The sequence below is a fragment of the Cavia porcellus genome, unplaced genomic scaffold (genome assembly GCF_034190915.1).
Source record: "Cavia porcellus strain 051 isolate PalLab524CR breed Dunkin Hartley unplaced genomic scaffold, mCavPor4.1 scaffold_25, whole genome shotgun sequence".
In the NCBI taxonomy this organism is placed as follows: domain Eukaryota; kingdom Metazoa; phylum Chordata; class Mammalia; order Rodentia; family Caviidae; genus Cavia; species Cavia porcellus.
The window spans coordinates 39,112,599-39,134,911 of record NW_026947508.1 but is presented as its reverse complement, the minus strand read 5'-3'; the positions used below and the strand labels follow the sequence as shown (position 1 = coordinate 39,134,911).

Sequence of the window (22,313 nt, the reverse complement as noted above, 5' to 3'; positions counted from 1 at the left end):
ACTGGGGATCAAACTCATGACCTCACACTTGGCAGGCAGGTGCTTATGCCACTGAGCTAAATCCCCGGCCCTGGCTACCGTTTTTAAGCATGCTCTTCAGCATTATGTTTACAGTATTGTGCAACCATCACCATCAGAGTTACCTGTTTTCAAAACATTGTATCATCTCAAATAGAAACTGTATCATTAAATATTAACTTCCCATTCCCTGCTTCTCCCAGCCCTTAGGAATTTCTATTTTATTTTCTGTTTCTGTGAATTCCAGATACCTAATATAAGCAGATTCATACAATGCTCTTTTGTGTTTAGATTCACTTAGGATAACATTTTGAGGGTTATCTGTGTTGTATTATATACTATATCAGAATTTCATTCCTTTTTATAGTTAAAAAATTCCATGTTATATGCATGTACAGTATTTTGTTTATCCACTCATTATTTTGAACATGTAAGTTGTGTCTTTTGACTATTGTGAATAATGCTGCTGTGAGCATTGGTATGTAAGTACTTTTTTTTTTTGACATGTAAGTACTCTATTGGAGTTTCTCAGTTCTTTTGAGTCTCTGCTTGATTTCTTTATAGCCTGTAAGTGAACTTGCTGGGTCAGACAGTAATTTTGTGTTTAACTTTTTCTTTTTAAGCAATTGTCATAAAATACGCAACATAAACTTTCTCCTTTTAAGTGTTTTAAGTGTAGAATTAAGTAGTATGAAATGTATTTACATCGTTGAACAACCAATCTCCAGTACTTTTTCAGATTATGAAACTGAAACTTTCTATCATTGTTAGAGTCTGTATCTCATTTCTTCCTTGCTCCAAGGCCTGGCACCTACCATTCTGCTTTCTGTTTCTGTGAAGTTTGACTACTTATGTACATGAAAGCAGAGTATTTGCCTTTTTATGACTGCCCTATTTCTTTTTTTAAGGAACCAGCAGACTGTTTGTCATAGTAGTTGCATCATTTTACATTTCTGTGAGCTACACAGGTTTCTTATAGTCTTCACACATCTTCTCCAATACTTGTCTCTCTTTTTATAAAAATTTTTATAATAACCATACCTAGTGGGTATGAAATGGTATTGTGATATTGGCTTGTATTTCCCTAATGACTAGCAATGCCAAGCTGCTTTTCATGTGCTTATTGACCTTATTGATTTTTCAGCTCATGTATCTTCTTAGAGAAATGTTCAAGCCCTTTTTTGCTTTTTTTTTTTTTTTTTTTTTTTTTTTTTGTCTTTTTGAGATAAGGTTTCTCTATGCAGTTCAGGCTGGCCTTGAGCTCACTTTGTAGCCCTGGCTGGTCTCTAATTTGCAACTATCCTCCTGACTCAGCTTCCTAAGTGCTGGGATCACAGGTGTACGTCACCACGCTTGGCCTTTTTTGCATTTTTGAATTGGATGTATTTAGGTATTTTATTTTTAAGGGGTATTTATGTAACCTTTATCAGATTTATAATTTGCAAATATTCTCTCCCATCCTGAATTTTTTTTTTTTTTTTTTTTTTTTTTGGTACCGGGGATTGAACTCTCAACCTCACGCTTGCTAGGCAGGTGCTTAAGCTAAATCCCTGGCCCCCCCTCCTGAAATTTAGAATCTCATTTCTGTTTTAAATTCTGGAGGATTCTTGAGCATTATCTTTTTAGTTCTGTTCTTTTCTCTGGTCTGTTCAAATCCTATTACATATTGGATTATTTATGTCATCTTTCATATTTAGTAATTTATGTTCCATATTTTTTATTTCTTTTTTGTGCCCTTATTTCGGAAAAAGTGGATGATTTTTCAGCTCATGTTCCTAATTCTCTTTCTATTCTATTGTTTTATATATATATATTTTTTTTCTTTTTTTTTTTTTTTTAAAGAGTAGGAAAATTTATTGGGGAATAGGAATGGAGAATAGGAATAGCTCCTGAGAGATATGAAGAGCTCTAGGTAGGTTGCCATAGTGTGAGTTTTGTGGTTTAATTTCAGTTCCTATGTTTTTCTTTCTGATGTTTCTATTTGTTGTTCTGAGATACATCTCTCAAGCTGGGTGTGGTGGTGCACACCTGTAAACTCAGCATTGGAGAGGCTAAGGCAGAGGATTGGTGCAAGTTCGAGGCCAACCTGGGCTACATAGTAAGTTCAAGTCCTATCTGCCTTGCATAGTGAGAGGCAATCTCAACAAAATAAAACAAAACACCAAATATATCTCTTTTTTTGAAAAAAAAATTTTTTTTTGGTCTTTTTGACACAGGGTTACTGTGCAGTTCAGGGGGCCTTGAGTTCACTTTGTAGCCCAAGCTGGACCTAACTAGATGATCCTGCTTTAGCCTCCCACGTGATAGGATTATAGGTGCATGCTATTATGCCCAGCTATAAAGTCTTTTGTTTTTGAGTTCTTTCTTTCTATCTTTCTTTTTTTCTTTATTTATTTTTTACTACTGGTAGTGAACCCAGGGCTTTCTTGCTAAACTAAAATTTCAGCTTTCTTTTAGTTTTAGTTTTGAAACACAGTGTCCTTAAATCACTGTATTGCCCAACCGGGCTCAAACTTCTAACCCTCCTGCCTCAGCCTCTCATAGAACTACAGTCATACAGGGTACCAAGCAAGTATCTAATTTTGTTTAATTTTAATTGAACTTATTTTTAAAGCCATGTTCACATGTGCTGTGATTTGAATATGGTTTGTCTTCAGTAAAGCTCATGTTGGATTTTAATCCTCGTTGTGTAGTGTCAGGGTGGAAACCGCCCACTGCCACGTTTAGAGATGTGGCACCTCCTTTACTGATTAGTGGTAGTTTTAGAAGGGAGAAACCGAGAATTGTTATGCCCATGTGTAATCCCAGCTATGTGAAAGCCTGAGGCAGAAGGACTGAAAGTTTTTCAGAAAAACCTGAGTCCCTACCTCAAAGTGAAAAATTTTAAAAGGTCTGGGAATGTGGCTTAGTAAAAGGATACCTGTGTAGCACATGTGAGGTCCTAAGTACACACATATGCAGGTCCTTTGTCTCTGTGTGTGATGTGCTGTGCTGCCTTTGGACTTTCGCTGGCAAGAAGGCCAATCCTTTTGACCTTGGACCAGAGCCAAGAGTGAAAATAATTTTCTTGATTGTTTACTCAGATTGTGGAATTGTGTTACTGGCAACAGAAAATGGCCAAAGACAACATGGTACGCACTCAAAGCTATAAAAAGCTTAGATGAATTGTTGTCTACTTTCATCTGCTCTGCATCCCCTCAGTTTTCCTCTTTTGTTAACTAACATTTTCTGGTATAACCTTCTAGAGATATTGTATGCATCATGAGAACGTTTTCCTGGTAGAAAGGTAAAGATTTTTATATGCACCTTGATTTTTTTTTTTTTTTTTTTTTTTGTACTCCAGATTGAACTCGTGACCTTGTGCCTACCAGGCAGGTGCTTGTGCCACTGAGCCAAATCCTCAGCCCTGCACCTTGATTTTTTAAAAAAATCTATTATTTATTTACTTATTTACCTATACCAACATAGAAGAGCACAGAGCACTATAGTATAAGTTCTGTGAAGATAGGCCGTTTTTTTTTTTAAGCTTCTGTATTTTTTTCCTTTAATTAGTTTTGTTTATTTGTCTGTTGAGACATGGTTTCTCTAATGTGGTCCAGGTTGGCCTTGAACTCATTGTGTAGTCCAGGCTGCCTTCAAACTCGCAGCAGTCTTGCAGCTTAACCTCCTGAGGCCTGGAACTACAGGCATTCATCACCATATGTGACTCTTTCTTATTAAATAACCTATAATTTATTAAAGTAATTGATTCGATCATCTGCAGTGGTGACTTCAACTTTGACTCCTGGCTTAATACTGATAGAAGTGCTGGATGTGATGCCACACACTTGTAATCCCAGCACTTGGGAGGCTGAGGTAGGAGGATTCTCACGAGTTTGAGGCCAGCCTGGACTACATAGTAAGTTGAAGGCCACCCTGAAATGCATGGCCACATCTTGTCTTTAAAAAAAATAAATTACTGATAGAAGTAATGTGCTTAACAATTGTGTGTGTGTGTGTGTGTGTGTGTGTGTGTGTGTGTCTTGAGATGGAGTCTCACTGTGTAGTTTAGGCTGGCTTTGAACTCACTGTGTAGCTCAGGCTGTCCTTGGGCTCTACTTGCAGCGATTGTCCTGCCTTAGCCTCCCAAGTACTGGGATTACAGCCACGGGCTACCACATTCAGGTGTTTAACAATTTTAGGACTGTGGACAATTTTAGAACTGTACACAATTTTAGGACTGTTAACAATCTTAGGACTGTGCATTTCAGAGTTGTTTGTAGATTCTCATCTGGAATCCATCCCATGTATATATTTTTTTATTATCAAACCTGTGTATTAATGCTTTTGCTAAAAGTTGGGCATGGTGATGCACATCAATAATCCCTTCACCTAGAAGGCTGAGGCAGAAAAATTGCAAGTTTGAGGCTGCAGATCGAATTTAAAGTAGCTTGAACTCTATACTGAGACCCTGTCTGGGGGAAAGTATAATTTATTTTTATTTATTTATTTATTTATTTATTTATTTTTGTCTTTTTCATTTTTATTGGTACCGGGGATCAAACTCACGACCGCCTGCTTGCAAGGCAGGTGCTTATGCCGCTGAGCTAAATCCCCAGCCCCGGGAAAGTATAATTTAGTACCAGGCATTTTTCTTCTATAGTGTTTAAGTGGTATCTGGCTGTTGTAATTTCAATTTGGTAGCTTGCCACCTCTGTTCCATGGCTGTTTTTCCAGGCTTAGTGCTGCTGCCTGGCTTCCTGGTTGCTCAGTTGCTCTGTGAGTATGGATAGGGACGAGTCAGGTGCAGCGCCTGGAGGAGCAGAGCCCTGCAGCACCTGCAGCTTGTCTGCCAAAGAATGCATGAGAGAGACTTTTATCTCTTTTGTGTGTTTGTATGTGTGCACTGTGCCTTGAACTTTACATGGTGCATAGTACTCATTTTTCTACAAATCTGTTCATAATCCTACTGATTTATAAGGAAAATCTGTGCTGTGAATTATAGATATTTTCTAAACTTTTCAATTCTTTTTTTTTTTTTTTTTTTTGTCTTTTTTGAGACAGGGTCTTGCTGTGCAGTTCAGGCTGGCCTTGGGCTCACTTTGTAGCCCAGGCTGGTCTTGAACTCGCAATGATCCTCCTGCCTCAGCCTCCCGAGTGCTGAGATTACAGGCATGAGCCACCACGCCCGGCTAAACTTTTCAATTTCTAAAAAATAGCTTTTGCAATATAAAAGCAGTTCATTTTGTTGTTTATTGTCTTAATCTTTTCATTTCTAACTCATGTATCTTTCATTATTTGAAAGGCTTTCTGCACTCCTATAGTGTATTATAAATGACATTGTTATTTTTCCAATCATCTTTATGATTTTATTATTTATTATTAAATTTTACTTTACCTGGAATTCATTTGTTTAGATGGCTATTCAGCTCTACTATATTATATTATATTATTATATACTTAGTACACTTTCCCATTGATTTGAAATGTCATCTTTACTCTAAAATTTTCCTATATACTATATTTTGGTCTTTTTCTGGACTTCATTTTAGTTCACTGATCTGTCTATTCATATGCCAGTACATACTGTTATATATATTATTAATTATTATGGCTTTAATATTTGGTTAGTCTAGTTGTCTAGTGTTACTTTTTAAAAAAATTTTTCTTGGCATTTCTTATTTTTAAAATATGTGTCTTAACTGGATGTAATGGTGCATGCCTGTAATCTTAGTGCTCAGAAGGCTGAGGCAGGAGGATTGCCAAGAGTTCAAAGCCAGCCTGAACTACGTAGAGAGATCCTGTCTCAAAAATATCACCAAAAAAGTGTTTTAGAAACTCAGTGTTGTTGATTTTTTTTCCTTTTTTTTTTTTTTTTTTACTGGGAGTAGAACACAGGATCTTGTGCTTGCTAGGCAGGCACTGTGCAGAGCCTAGGTTTTTGCTTTTTTTTTTTTAATTGGTACCAAGGTCGAACTCACAACTGTGTGCTTGTGCTTGTGCTTGCAAGGCAGGTGCTTACACTATTGAGCTAAATCCCCAGCCCCTGAGCCTAGGTTTTTTAAAAAAAGATTCTTGCCTTAAGAGTCTTTCAAGATTATTTTAGGAGGAATTTACAATGTAATTTTTATGTAAGCACATGGCATGCTTTTATTATCTGTTCAAGCAATTTATGTCCCTTGGTAGACATTAAAAACATGCTTATGGTATTTGTTTATTGTTATTTTTCTGTTGCAATTATAAATGGGAATTTGATATGGTTTGTTTTTTTGTGCACTACTGCCCCCAGCCTTTCCACTATATTTCACAACTAGTTGTTGTTTTTTTTTTTGTCTTTTTCTTTTTTATGGGTATCGGGGATTGAACTCACGAGTGCCTGCTTGCAAGGCAGGCGCTTATGCCGCTGAGCTAAATCCCCAGCCCAACTAGTTGTTTTTTGTATACATGTGGGTTGTTGATTTTTACACATCAGTAGTCTTTTTTTTTTTTGTCTTTGTGAGACAGAGTTTCACTATGTAGTTCAGGCTGGCCTTGAACTTGCTTCATAGCCAGAAATGATTGTCCTACCTTAGAATCCTGAGTGCTGGGAGTACAGGTGTGTGCCACCATGCTTGGCTAGTGGTCCTTTTTGCTCCTTGGAGAATTGAATCCAGGGTTGCTCTACCACGTAGCTACATCCCCCTTCTGGTTTTTGGTACTGGGCCCAAAAACCTACACCCCTAGCTTTTTAATCTGTTATTATTATTATTATTATTAAACTTTGAGAGTGAACAGGGTCTCATTAAGTCTCCAGGTTGCCAGATTGAACTCAAACTTGAAATTCTCTTGCCTCAACCTCTCAGTACTGGGATCATAAGCACTGTGGTCTTGTGCAACAATATCTGGCCCTATTTGTTTGTTTACTTTTTGGTACCAGGGATAGAACTCATGACCTCACACTTAGCAGGCAAGGGCATGAACCACTGAACTGAGGGACCCTAGCCCTTTCTGTTTGGAGACAGGGTCTTGCTAAATTGCCAAGGCTAACCTTGAACATGTGATCTTCCTGCATCAGCCTCTCAGTAACTGATTATAGTTGGGCATCACAGAAACTTGCTTATACATTAATTTTAATGTACAAGTGGACCCTTAATTTATGAACTTAATTTGTTCCTGAGGGCTGGTTGTAACTAATGTTGTTAACTGAAGGCTCAGGCTCCTCTGCATAGTCTTCAAAGTCTCCTGTACACAGGCAGATCTCAGGGTGCTTAGAGAGAGACACTGGCCCAAGATTTTTCAATTAATGTCATCCAGGAAAGCATGTTGTAATGTTCCTCCCAGTGTTTGTTAAAGGTTAAATCTATATCTGAGACTATATGGAATAATAAGGCAGCCAGCATTCGGGTCATTAACTCAAACTTTGGTCTAAGTTAAAGCTAAAATTCCAGTCATAACCTAAGTTGTTTGTATCAGGCGGATTGTGTAACTTGAGAGTCTGAATTCCTTTAATTTTTGCAATAGATTTCGGTGATTTGCTTTAGTTTTTCACCTATATAGTCTTATTATTACCAGATTCTAGGATTCTGTAGACACTTTCAGGTCCTTGCTACCCCAAATAAAGAATTGGACAAGATATTCAGAGGGTGAGATTTTAAATTTATTAAAGGTCACATAGAAACCTTCCCTGCAGAGTGAGAGGGAGCCACTGAGAGGGTTCACAGTGGCCATGAGGTTAGTGGTAGAGGTCTTTTGTCTGCCTCATTCTTGAGGTTGACATCAGTTGTAGGATGTTAAGTCAAAAACCTGTTTGAGCCAGACATGGTGGCACATGCCTCTAATCCCAACACTTTGCAGGAGGATCACTGAGAGTTTGAGGCCAGCCAGCCTGGGCTACTTAGAGAGACCTTATCTCAACAAACAAATAAAAACAAACACACAAAAACCTCAAACAAACAAAAAGACCAGAAACCTGCTTGATTTTGCACCAGGAGAACTGAAAATAATACTTTCTAGTTGGTCTGTGGAGCAGGGCTTGGAAACTGTTCTGTGCTTGTGTCCAGGATCTCTGGGATTGGCAGGTCCTGACACTTGCCACCACCTAATCTCCTACCTCATTGTCATCCTTGAAGATGATACACTCATCTTTTTCTGTTATTATAACTATATTTTTTCTTAGCAGATTGCATTGACTAGTATTTCCTAACATTAATATTTTGCATCTTTGTCCTTTTCCTGAGTTTAGTGGGAATACTTGTGATGTTTAAACAAGACATGATTTGGGGGCTGAAGAAGGTATTTCTTACTCAGTTAGAGATGGTCAAAAAAATTTTTTTTATCGGTACCAGGGATTGAACTCAAGACCGCCTGCTTGCAAGGCAGGTGCTTATGCTGCCCAGCTAAATCCCCAGCCCCCGGCCTCAAATTCTTAGTGATCTTCCTGTCTTAGCCTTCCAAGTGCTGGGATTAGAGGTGGGCCCCACTACATCTGGTTCACCAAGTCCTCAGCCCCTATTTATTTATTTTTTAGCCCTTTTTTATTTTGAGACAGGGGCTCACTAAGTTGCTCAGGCTAGGCTTGAACTTGCTATCTTCCTGCCTCAGCCTCTCAAGTAGAACCAATTACAGGCAGGTACTATTGTGTCAGGTGTTAACTTCTTTTTGCTAGGGTGTTTTTGTCTTGATATTTTGAGAATGTTCCATGGTTGTCTCATTCATATTTTGATAGATTTTGGTATTAATGTTATGCTTGCTTTATACAAATAATTTGTATACCCTACCCCCCTGCCTTTTTTGGAACAGTTTGAGTGGTATTAGAATGATTTATTCCTTCAATATTTGTTCAAATTTCCCTGTCATCCCAGCATCCTGGGAGGCTAAGGCAGGAGGATTCCAAGTTTGAACCCCGCCTGGACAACTAAATGACATAGCAAGGCCCTCTCTCAAAATTTATGAAAGGCTAGGGATGCTAATACAAAGACCCTGGGTCTTGTATTTCATTCCTCAGTGCTGTGGTACCAAAAAAACAAAAACAAAACTATTATAACTAAAATCTTTTGTACAAATCAAAAGGACATTATCAAGAAAGTAAAAAATATAGGGGCTGGGGATTTAGCTCAGTGGCATAAGAACCTGCCTTACAAGCAGGCGGTCGTGAGTTCGATCCCTGGTACCAATAAAAAAAAAAGAAAAGAAAAAATAAAATTTACAGAGTGGGAGGAAATATAGAAATAACTCTTGTAACTCAACAAAAAGATAAGTGAGAATTCAGAAATGGGCAAAGCACTTAACAGACAATTCTTCAAAGATAAACAGGTGACCCAATAAGCCTGTATAAAAATGCTAGGTATTGCTAATCATTTGAGAAATATAAATAAAAACCACAATGGGAAGTCATCTCATGTCCTTTAGAATGGCTGTAATATTTGTAAAATATTATTTTCTTTCTTTCTTTCTTTCTTTCTTTTTTTGAGACAGGGTCTCGCGATGCAGTTCATGCTGGCCTTGGGCTCATTTTGTAGCCCAGGCTGGTCTCAAACTTGCAAACGATTCTTTTGCCTCAGCTTCCCAAGTGCTGGGATTACAGGAATGTACCGCCACACCCAGCTGTAAAATATATATATATATTTTTGTCTTTTTATCGGTACCAGGGATCGAACTCACGACTGCCTGCTTACAAGGCAGGTGCTTATGCCGCTGAGCTAAATCTCCAGCCCCCAGCTGTAAAATATTATCTTGACATAACAGCAGTGTTACTTATGAATTGAGCATTTGTTTGGTTGTCTGTTTTGAGGCAGGGTCACTACTTGAACTCCTCACTGTGTAGTTCAAGCTGGTCTTGGACTTACCATGTAGCCCAGGCTGGCCTCAAACATGGGGCCATCCATCCTGTCTCAGCCTTCTGAGTGCTGCAATTACAAGGGTACACCATCTGCTCAGCTTTGAGCTGTTTGGTTGATTGATTGGTTGGTTTTTTGGAGACAGGATTTCACTATGCAGTTCAGGCTGGTATTGGACTCACTTTGTCACCAAGGCTGGACTAGAAATCAGAGCAATCTTCTGCCTCAGTCTCCAGAGTGCTGGGATTACAGGTGTGCACCACCATGCTTGGCCAAGCTGTTTGTTTTAAAACAGAAACTTTTATGGTATATAAATTATTTCCTAGTAAAGCTTTATTTTAAGAAATGACACTGATGGGGCTGGGGATTTAGCTCAGCAGCATAAGCGCCTCCCTTGCAAGCAGGCAGTCGTGAGTTCGATCCCTGGTACCGGTAAAAAAAAAAAAAAAAAAAGAAATGACACTGATATTTTGTTTTGTAATAGGATTCCCAGTTTTACAGTTTTCACAACCCACACTGAATGATAGTTATCTCATGGATGATAAAGGCCACTTAAGTTATTTCAAGGACTGGAACAGTCATCTGCAAGGATTTATTTTCTTTTTTCCATCAGGTTTTAAAAGAAAGAGACTTTCTAAGAAGTCTCCTTTCAATTATACTTCCAAACAACACAAGGACTAGTATAAAAGGAAGATCCTTTTGCTTTTTCCCAGTAGATGTATTTTTATGTTGTTTTTTTATTTGGTTCTGGAGATTGAACTAACAACCTTGCGTTTACCAGGCAGGTGTTGTACACTGAGCTAAATCTTCAGCCCTAGTAGATATATTTTTAATTTCAAACAACTTGTTACCTACTGCTGCTGAATCAGTTTTCTACTTATTGGAGGGGAAGAGTGGGAGAATTAAGACATTTAGTTTTACCTCCTTCTACCTCTTTTGTTTGTTTTTGTTTTTATTTATTTGAGTCAGAGTCTTGCTGTATATAGTTCAGGCTGGCCTTGAACTTGCTTATGTAGCCCTGGTTGGCCTGGAACTCAGAGTGATCCTCCTGCCTCAACCTCCTGAGTGCTGGTATTACAGGCTTGTACTAGCACACCTGCATTTATCTCGTCTTAACAAATGTACTCACATAGCACTTACACATGCCTCGGTTCTTCCTCAGATTCTCTTAACATCCAAAACATTCCAGAAACACTTCTTAAAAACCATGTTCTTAGAAACAACGAATTCCATTCTTGGTTTATAAAGTGAAAAATGAAATATTACTAGTCAAAGGAAAATATTTGAACCTCAAAAATGGTTTTAATTGTAAACTCTGTTGTATCTCTAAAAGTACATTCCTTCAACCCCCACAGAGTCACAAGCTGCTTTCATCTTTTCTAATGCCTCTCAGGCCAGGGTTTCATAACCTCGGCACTCTTGACATTTTGAGCCAGATAATGTTTTGCTGTAGGGGAGCTGTCCTGTGCTTTAGAGTATGGGGTGGCCTCCCCGACCTCTAAACACTAAGAGCACCCTTCTGCTCAGTCGAAACAACCAGAAGCTTCTCCCAGCGTTGCCAAATGTTCCCTGGGAAGCAAAACTGCCCTGGATTGAAAAGCACTGCTCAGCTAGACCAACACTCTTCTTTCCCAACAAAGAAAATTAGATTTTTCATTAACTTTACAATTATTTAAGCATCAGGTTAAATAAAACATGTATCAATTTCAGTGAAAGGAAATGTTGGATTTCTTTTGTGGGAAATTCAAATTATACCGAATTTAAAGACTTTGAGGGGCTGGAGGTTTAGCTCAGTGGCATAAGCGCCTGCCTTGCAAGCAGGCAGTCGTGAGTTCGATCCCCAGTACCGATAAAAAGGAAAAAGACAAAAAAAAAGAGACTTTGAATTGCCCTTGATAGAAAAAGAAAGATGCGGGGCTGGAGATTTAGCTCAGCGGCATAAGCGCCTGCCTTGCAAGCAGGCAGTCGTGAGTTCGATTCCTGGTATTGATTAAAAGAAAAAGAAAGATGGATTTATATTATCATTTTTAAATTTTCCTTTCTTTTTGAGACAGGGTCTCCTGTGTAGTTCAGGTTGGCCTTGAACTCTATGTAGCACAGGCTGATCAGGAACTTGCAGTGATTCTCTTGTCTCAGCCTCCTGAGTATTAGAATTACAGATGTAGGCTGCCACCAATTCTGGTTTACCTGTTCAGTTTTTTATACTGTTCATTTAGTTCTGAAGCCTGGCTCTGCAAAAGTAACATATATTATATTATATTTATAAAAGATGAAAAACCATAACTAGCAAAGCCCTTATTATTTTTATTATTTTAACTGTGCATTGTGTGGGCCACATAAATTATAATTAGTAGAATTTGTTTGCTTTCCTTCCTTGTCTTCCTTTCCTGTTTCCCTCCTTCCTTCCTTTTGTTTCTGCTTTTCTTTTTATGGTACTGGGGATCAAACTCAGTCCTTTTTATTTTTTATTTTGAGACAAGGTCTTGCTAAGTTGTGCAGGCTAGTCTTGAACTTGGGGTTCTCCTGCTCAGCCTCCTGAGTAATTGAGATTAAGATGTATACTACCATACCTGGCACAATTAATTTTCATATATAGACTTTGTATCCTATAGCTTTGCTAAATCTTACTAGTTCTAGTAGTTTTTTGTGTATAAATGTTTTGGAATTTTCTATATATAGGATTATGTCTTCTTTTTTTTTTTTTTTTTGTCTTTTTCATTTTTACCGGTACCGGGGATCGAACTCACGACCGCCTGCTTGCCAGGCAGGTGCTTATGCCGCTGAGCTAAATCTCCAACCCCAGGATTATGTCTTCTGATCAGTGTAAATCTAGATTACATACTTAATCTCCAAAGAATCAGTCCCAAAACACTGTTTGAAAATCAACTGAATTTCTTTGAAACCTCAGTTTTTTGTTAACCAGGCTACACAGTCCTTAAAATGCATCTTCACAAAAAAACAAAGGTGTGCTTTCTTGTTTTTAAATACAGGATTCTAAAGTGCTCTGTCACTTTGGAGACAGTTGTACTTTAAAGGGAGTATGAGTTATGAAACCAACTCAGAGAGTGGTACTATGAGTACCACTATTTGTTCACCAAAAAAAATCTCTTTGTGATTCTTTTTTTTTTTTTTTTTTTTGCTGAGGTGAGGTAGATCTTGCTGAGTTGCCAGGTTGCTCTCAAACTCATGGTTCTCACACCATAGCATCCTGAGTAGTTGGGGAACACACCAATGCCTCTTCGTTTTACTGCTCTTGGAGATTTTTCTCCACTCCTTTCCCTGGGCTTTCATATTCTGAATTAAATGCCTGTATTCTGTGTCTTCCTAGAGATCAATGGTTCTAGGCCAGGCATAGTGGCACATGCCTATAATCCTAGCACTCAGGAGGCTAAGGCCGGAGGTTCACCAGGAATTCGAGGCCAGCCTGGATTACAATCAAGTTCAAAGCCTGTTCTAGTTCGAGGCCAGTGTGGGTTGCATAAGTAAGTTTGAGACCGCATGGGTCTCACTGTGTAGCTCAGGCTGTCCTCGAACTTATTATCCTCCTGCCTCAGCCTCCTGAGGGCTGAGGTTACAGGCTTATATTATCATGTCTGGCTTCCATGTTACTTTTGTTGTATTCTCTTGAAATTATCACTTAGTTCTAAACTTCATAAAAATGGCAGCCATGTCTTACTTAACTCTTGTTTCTCCAAATATAGCACCCTATGTGGCATTTATTTATCTTTCAATATACTGTGTTGTGGTTCCTTTATTTTTATTTATTTTTTGCAGCACTGGGGATTGAATCCTGGGCTTTGTGCATGCTAGGAAGGTGCTGGAATTACAGGCATGTGCCACCATGCCCAGTTTAAATTTCTAATTTAATTTAAATTCAAGTTTGCCATTTTGGTTTGAAATCAGTCACAGATCCTGCTTCTGCTCAAAAGGAGGAGTCTTGTGAGACTGTGAACACAGGAAGTGGGTAACATGAGTGTAACCTAGAGCCTGTTGCCGTAAAGACTGCAGTGGGACCACAAAGGCCAAAGTCTCATGGGGTTGGTGGTGGTGGTGCAGAATGGTCTTTCTGAGAAAGTGATGCTTCTGCACAGAGCTAGAGGGTGAGCAGGAGTGAGCTAGGCAAGGAGGTGCTCAAAGAGAACCTTGCTGGCAGAAGGCACAGTGTATTCAGAGGTCCGAGGTTACAGGCGTGTGCCATCATGCCCATACTCCCAATCTATTGTTATTGTTGTTGGTTTTGAGAGAGGATCTCACTGTGTAGTCCAATTGTTCTGGAACCTATGGTGATCCTTCTATGTCAACCTTCTCAGTGCTCAGATTAGAGGCCAGCACTACTACACTCAGCTATAATAATTCTGGGAATTGAATTCAGAAAGTGCTAAGCTATATATCTAGTCTTTTATTTTGAGGCAGGATTTTCCTATATTGCACAGGCTAGTCTTGAACTTATGATTCTCTTGCCTCAGCTTCCCAAGTACCTAGTATTACAGCATATACCATTGTGCCTGGCCTCAAATTTTTTTTTTTTTTTTTTTTTTTGTCTTTTTGAGGCAGGTTCTCACTAAGCAGTTCAGGCTGGCCTTGAGCTCATTTCATAGCCCAGGCTGGTCTTGAACTCGCAACAATCCTCCTGCCTCAGACTCTAAGTGCTGGAATTACAGGCAAGTGCCACCATGCCCAGCTCAAATTGCTTTTTATATTGTTATTTTTTCTATTTCAATTTTGTTTTGTTTTGATTTTTGTCTTTTTTGAGGCAGATTCTTGCTATGCAGTTCAGGCTGGCCTTGAGCTCACTTTGTAGCCCAGGCTGGTCTCAAACTTGTAAAGATCCTTCTGCCTCTGTATCCCCTGCAAATTATGTGATTACAGACTTTGCTCTTTCAGTTTTATATGACAGTTCAAATGTGATTTTAGATCAACCCATTATTTTTTAGATATGATTTTATTTTGACAGTTATGTGACATCAGATGCTTTGGTTTCTTACTGTTGCCATATTTTTTCATAGCATAATTGATCATTCCTTCCTTTGTGTCTCTGTACGTTATAGTCTTATATCAGAACATTGATACATTTTTTAATGTCATTTGTTTACACCATTTTGTTTATAATATTTTGTATCTTTTTCTTGCTGGGCTTGGTGGCCCATGCCTGTAATTCCAGTCCTGGATTCAGTCCCCAATAATGCAAACAAACAAAGAAACAAACAAAAAGCCATTTTTCTAAGTTTTAAGAAATGGGATATTTCTTTTTTTGTCTTTTTCCTTTTTATCGGTACCAGGGATCAAACTCATGACTGCCTGCTTGCAAGGCAGGCGCTTATGCCGCTGAGCTAAATCCCCAGCCCCGAAATGGGATATTTCTATGTTGCCAAAGCTGCCCTGAATTCCTAGGTTTAAGTTTTTCTCCTGTCTCAGCCTACTGTGTAACTGAAATATGGTCACACATCATCATACCTAGCAAAACTGTCTCTTACATTTGCATCTTTAATACCTAGAACAAACTCTGCCATGTAGAGAGCACTAAGCATTTGTCACATGAGGGAAAATTGTTTATGTATTATATATGTAAACATGTCGAAATACATTGTGAGGCAACATAGCAATGAGTCTGGAACAGACCAAATTGGTTTGAATCTTAGCTACTTCTTGTAAACTTTCTAATCTTGGACAAGTGACTTGACTTCCTCATCTACAAAATGAAGCTTGTAGTAGTAGTATCTATTGTCGGAATTGTTGAGAAGATATGATGAGGTACTGTGTGTAAAGCACTTGGAATAATGGCCATATATATAATACATACATTTAGGGATTATTTCTATTATGTAGGCAGCTAAGATCTGTTGAGTTCTTTCTTTGTGTTGAGTACTATGTTAAGAACTTGTATGTATTATTTTGTGTAATTTTTTTTTTTTAAGAAAGGAAAGGTTTATTCAGCTTACAGTTTGTGGAGGTTTCAGTGTATAATCAGGTAGCTCCAAGGCAGGGTGGCATGGCACTGGGGTAACACTTCAAGGCAGCAGAAGACAGCAAAGCAACAAGGGGAAGAAGGGGAAGAACAAGCTTCTCCTCCCTTATATTGTAAGCAGGCTACCACCCCCAACATTGGGTGGGTGCAGCACTCACACCACCTCTGTGCCCTCCACTTGCACAGGCTGAGGATGTTTATAAAGTAAGGATCCTGGCTTCCTGCTGAGTCTCTTAGTTAAATTTCTAAATTTCTCAAGTTAACACAATGTATCGACCATAATAATTCACCCCTTGTCAATTTGTCAACCAGACACATTTGTTTAAATCACTCTCCAGATACAAACACTTGCTTATAAGTATGGTTAACATGTTATAACTGTCCTGCATACAAACAGAAACATATTAATTCCCTCACCAGAATAGGTGAGTTTTCCTTGGGTGGTGCTTATTCTTATTTTACAACTTGAACGTTATAACACAGATTTAACAATTCTTAAGAACCAGCATTGAGTTTATCAACATTATATTACATTAGAACCATAATATTCTTCTCCTGGCCACCCAAAGACTCATGCACATCCCTTTATGCAAAAGGCATTTAGTCCATCTGCAATAGTGGCCAACGTCCTAACAGTTTTAGCATTGCAGAAAAGTCCCAAGACTGTCCTGAAATTTAAGGCAACTCTTAGCTGCAAGCTCCTGTACAAATGAAGTTTAATACTTCTAACATGCAATGGCATAAGATCATTTTTATTCCAAAAATTACAAACAGGTATACAATGGATTGATACCAAAGCAAGTCCAAAATCCAGCAGGGCAAAAATTAATCCTGTAGTTACATATCCAGCATCTGAAGCAGTTTGTGGCAAATTGTGAGCTCCAAAGGGCTTGAGTGACTTTACCTCCTGGTACTTCTGGTGGTTACTGCTTTCATGGTTTCTCTCTTAGACATGCCTTGCGCTCTTCTTGCAGCTTTCCTTGGATGATCCACATTCCTGGCTTTTCCAAACTTCTGAGGTTCCCACTGTACCTTTAGCTTCACAATCATAGGTTCACACACTGCTCTCTCAGGAGCGCACTCTGAAGTTGGGTTGGAAGCCTTTTTAATGTTAGAACTCTTGCATTCTGCATACATTAGAACCAGCACCATTTGGATGATGCCAAGGTCTGCTGCCAGCTGGAGTAGTAGCCAGGCTTTCCTCTTTGTATAATATTTACAACACTTCTATCAATCTTTTTTCCCCGTGCTGGGAATTGAACTCAGGACCTTGTACTTGCCAAGCAGGCTCTGTGCCACTGAACTAAATCCCTGGCCTGCAATCCTGTAAATCTTTATACTTGTATTTTATAAGTGGGGAAACTGAAGTTCAAAGATGTTGGTATCTTGCCAAATACACTGCAATGAGTAAAGATGGTACAGTTAGGATTTTAATTCCTATCTACCTAATTGAGGAATGGAAGGTTTCATTCAGTGTATGAGAAGAAAATCTACTGTTTCATTAATTTTTTATCTAATTTTTATCTGCTTATGCTGTATGTGGAATACAATTTATATATATTGTCACTTATAGAGTCTTTCTGATTTATTTTATATTGTTATATACCAAACTAATTATAAGACAGAGGCTGAAGTTCTCACTTTCTCTCTTGTTAAATATTTTGAACCAGTAACATGTCTGGAACTGCCACATTATGAGAAACAGCAAACTGATAACCTAAAAGTGCCCAGTAGGATAGGCACAGTGGTGCACAGCAGTAATCCCAGCTCCTTGGGAGGCTGAGGTGGAGAGATCTCGGATTTAAGGGTCGGGCAATTTAGTGAGATCCTTTCTCGAAATTAAAACAACCAGGGGACTTAAGTTAGTGACAGTGCCCCGGTTTGAGCATACACACACAAAGCACCTGATATTTGCCATCTGCTTGGTACTGAAAAATTGATTTATTCATGTTCCTGGTTACACATTTATTTTTTAGTAGCCATGCAATTTGTCATGCAAGCTCTAAATCTGGAGCAGTATCAACAGTTGTGGTTTAAAGATAGTAAGGGGAACATTTTAGCAAGTGAATATTATTTTGTACCAGGATATTTTATTTTGTGCTTGGGAAGGGGAAGAGGAAGGGAAAGGGGAAAGTTTTATGTTTTTTGGTAGCTTTTTCTGAAATTTAGATGGTGAGTTTCCAAATGCCAGTGCTGTTGCAATGGCTATAATGACTCAGTTATATCAAAACTTGATAATAGTGTTTTTTAAAGTTTATTTTATTATTTATTTTTATTTTTTCCCCAACAAGGTCTTTCTATATGGCCTATGCTGGCCTTAAACTCATTACTTCACTCAGACTGGCCTTGAACTTGCAAGCTTTCTGCCTCAGCCTCCTGAATGTTGGAATTACAGGTGTGTGCCACCATGCTGGGTCTTGTGTTTTTTGGACATAGGTTTCCCTATGTTGGTCAGGTTGCACTCAAGGCCAGACATGGTAGCACATGCCGGGAATTCCAGCACTCAGAAGGCAGAGGCAACAATATTGCTGTGAGCTTGAGGCCAGCCTCAAGTATGGACTACATAGTGAATTCAAGCCAGCCTCCACTACAGAGGGAGTCCTGTCCCCAAAAAACAATACATACATACATACATACATACATACATACATTGCTGGACTCAAGAAATTCTCCTGCCTCAGCATCCTAAGTACATGGAACTAAAGGCATGTACCACCATACTTAATCAGTATTTTTTTAATTTTTTATTTATTGTTGTTATTATTATTATTATTATTATTTTTTTTAATTATGAGACGGAGTCTCTATGCTCTTCAGGCTGGCCTTGAGCTCCCTTTGAAGCCCAGGCTGGTCTTGAATTTACAATGAGCCTTCTGTCTTAGCCTCCTGAATGCTGGGATTACAGGCATGTGCCGCCATGTTGGCTGCTATTTTGGTTTTTTTTTTTTTTTGAGACAGGGTCATACCATTTAGTTCAGGATAGTCTGATCCTCACTATGTAGCACAGGCTGGCCTTGAACTTCTGTTCCTGTCTCCCAAATTCTGGAATTATAGGTGTGCATTGCTATGCTGGCAATTATTTTTAAACCTTCCAAACTGTAACTTGTTAAATTTTCACGAAAATGAATACTCCCACTCCTCTTTTTAGTCCTGGAGATTGAAACCAGGGGTTTTCACATTGAGCTGTACCCCCAGTCCTTTTTCTATTTCTTATTTTGAGACTGGGTTTCACCAGGTCATTAAATCGGTGAATTTAAGATCCCTCTGCCTAGGGGCTGGAGATTTAGCTTAGCGGCATAAGCGCCTGCCTTGCAAGCAGGCAGTCGTGAGTTTGATCCCTGGTACCGATAAAAAGGAAAAAGACAAAAAAATAAAAAAAGATCCCTCTGTCTTAGCATCCCAGAATGCTGGGACTATAGGCATGCATTACCGCATATGATTTCTTTTCTCTTTTAAATGTGATTGTCATTGTATTCTGAGTCTACAAATACTCAAGGACCTTTTTCAAACTGTTTATTACATGGTTGTGTCTGTGCTTCTCTATGCCTCTCTGAGTGCTTCTCTCAGCACTGTGTGTGCTGCTATTCAGCACTAGTAGCCATGATGGCAGGGTAAGCCTTGCTGCATTGGAGGTATAGAAAGCATTGTAAGAGGACTGAACACTGGCACTGAGGATGATGTGAGGAGTAGAGTTCTACCTGAGGAAAGAGGTTAAGGAGAAAGCCAGCTAGGCGTTTCTGACATACTTCAGGTTTGTTCTCCCTGAGATGGCAGGCTACACTAAGGATGTCTGGAGAGCAAAGCGGTTGATGAGTTCAGGAAGTGACCAGAAGCATCCCTATCCCACAAAACATCTATGAGCACCATTAGTGTATGTCTGCTTGTCTCTCTCCTCTTAGCAAACTAGCCATTTCAGTGTTGATTTGCTGCAGAATTAAAGTAACCTTCAAAATCAAGAATGGGGCTAAGGAGACACAATGTAGAGAAAGATTTTAGTTGTACAGTACTAGGGTTATGGTGGGGAATATGGCTCAGTGGCACAGTGCCAGCCTGGTAAGCACGAGGTTGTAAGTTCAGTTCCTGGCACCAAAAAACAAAACAAAACAAAACAAAACAAAACAAACGAACAAAAATATCAAAAAACTGGGGTTTTGTTGACATAAATGCAGTCTATATGAATGAATGGAGCGCATTTTCAACCATGAAATGAAAATATGCTGTATGTGAGAAAGTCATTAAAAGAGAATGGGTATGGAATTCTAGAGCAACAGAGTTGAACTTAGAAAGTTTCTTTGGGGAAGGCATGAGAAAGAAGGAAAAGAAAGCATGTGAGAGACAAGCAAAAGTCAGAATAAGTTCCTAATGACCGAGCTGTGGCCAAATCCTTCATGAAGTCCGAGGGACTAACATTGTGTATTACAAGGATTTGTAGAAAAGAGTAAGAAGGAAAAAGAGCTTACCTTCTCATTGACCAGCACTCCTTTTTAAAAGAGACTAGCATTGGAAAGCCTGGGAGAAAGAGGTTAGTAACAGTCCAATTTTTAGGGTTCTCCATGTCAGAAATAGTCTTTGTTGCATGTTACTTTCTTTTCTTTTTTTTGGTATGGGGGATTGAACTCACAGTCTTGTACTTGCCTGGCAGGCGCTTATACCATTGAGCTAAATCTCTGGCCCTGTTGCATATTCTTAATACTTCTTAGAGCTGCTTCTTGATAAATTTCCCGTTGTTTTTCCTGTTGCATTTAATTAATTAATAATTAATTTATTTTCTTGAGACAGGGTCGCACTGTGTTGTCCAGGTTGACATTGAACTCACTATGTTGCACAAACTGACCTCAAAATCACAGTGATCCTGTTGCCTCAGGCTCCCAAGTGCTAGGATTAGAGAGGCGTGCACTACCACACTTGGCCATTAATTTGGTTTTGTAGCCTCTACTGGGGAGGTTCACTGTCTGGGGTATGTGAATTCATACATTTAAAATGAGACCTTCCATGTATGTGCCACATGCATACTTACGGTTTGCACACAACAGTGTGCCACTGTAGCTTTTGGTTATATCAAATATATCTAACATTTGCTCCAGAACTAATGCAGAAAACTGGGCTACTAATTAGTAAGAAAGAATTTTAGGCACCTCTTATGGGTGACCTAAGCAGTAGGTGATATCTAGGGAAAGTCCATCAGGCAGCAGGTTTCACTGTGCATGTGTTGTGTAGAATCATCTCCAAGCCCCTTCACCGTGTTGATTGGAAGCAATCAAGTTGTATAGGAAGCTTGGATTCACTCAGTACCTGTAAAGTTTTTCTGTAAAAGGACGTGTGTAGAGACATGTGAAAGGTTATTATAAAAAGCTGCATCTAGAATGAATTGTTTTGCAGTAAGGCGACTCAGAGAGTTCATTCATTCCCTTTGTAATCTCACGGAACTGTGCCCATATCTGTATTGTATTGCAGCATGTAATAAGCAGTCAATTATTTGCTTTCATCAATTCTAGTTAGTAATGCTTATTAGATGTAGTATATTGAGCTAGGTGCTAGCGATGGAGAAAGAAGACAAAATCCTATCCTGACAGAGTTCCTTGCCTGGGATAGATGACAGGAGAAAGATTAAAAATGCAGTATCTATTAAAACAGAGCATTTAGTAAGGGCTCCAAGTTGTTCAATACACAGCTTCTAAGTGTGTGAAAGTAAGCATAGGGTGCCAGGGAATACAGGACTGGGAGCCAGTGCAAGTCTTGTTTAAAAAGGTTAGCAGAGGCTTTCTGGAAATCAGCCTGAGTTTTCAGGCAGAACAAGCACGGAAAGGGCATTTCCAGTAGGTGTAACACATGGGCTGAGATACAGAGAAACAATACAGAATATTCTAGGAATGATGAGAGACGGGATTTGAGTCATGCTCGGAGGATGCATATGAAGGGTTGACAGGCCTGTCATGAGTTTAGAATGGTGGAAGAGGACCAGAAGTTAGAAAAGTATTTCTTGATCAGAGTCACTTAGAATTGTCCACGTGTGGTGGCACATGCCTGTAATCTTAGCACATTGGAGGCCGAGGCAGAAGGATTACCATGGTATTGAGGCCAACCTGGGCTACATAGTGAATTCAAGCCCTGGCTGAGCTATATAGTGAGACCCTGCCTCCAAAAAAGCAAGTCACTTAGAATTATAGCTGTTTATTAATTTTTCTCTGAATAATTAAGCCTTTTAGTTTTGAGCCTCTATTAATAATTTGTTTTCCATCTGTTTCTACATCATTTTTTTTTTTGTTTTTATCGGTACCAGGGATCGAACTCACGATTGCCTGCTTGCAAGGCAGGCGCTTATGCCGCTGAGCTATATCCCCAGCCCCTTGTTTCTACATCATTTTGATTTTATCTTTATTAGTACTTTCTTAGGTTTGCTCTTTTTCTAGTATCTCTGGTTGTCCTTTAACCTCTACCCCGCTTTTTTTTTTTTTTTTTTTTGTCTTTTTCCTTTTTATCGGTACCAGGGATTGAACTCACGACTGCCTGCTTTTAAGGCAGGCGCTTATGCCGCT

At 39.0% G+C, this 22,313-nt stretch overlaps 1 protein-coding gene across 4 annotated transcripts in view; it reads left to right on the top strand.

Moving 5' to 3' along the window:
- Positions 1-22,313, top strand: part of Tesk2 (testis associated actin remodelling kinase 2) — a 131,482-nt gene that overhangs the window by 25,247 nt on the left and 83,922 nt on the right. The gene's annotated exons all lie outside the window — the stretch shown is intronic.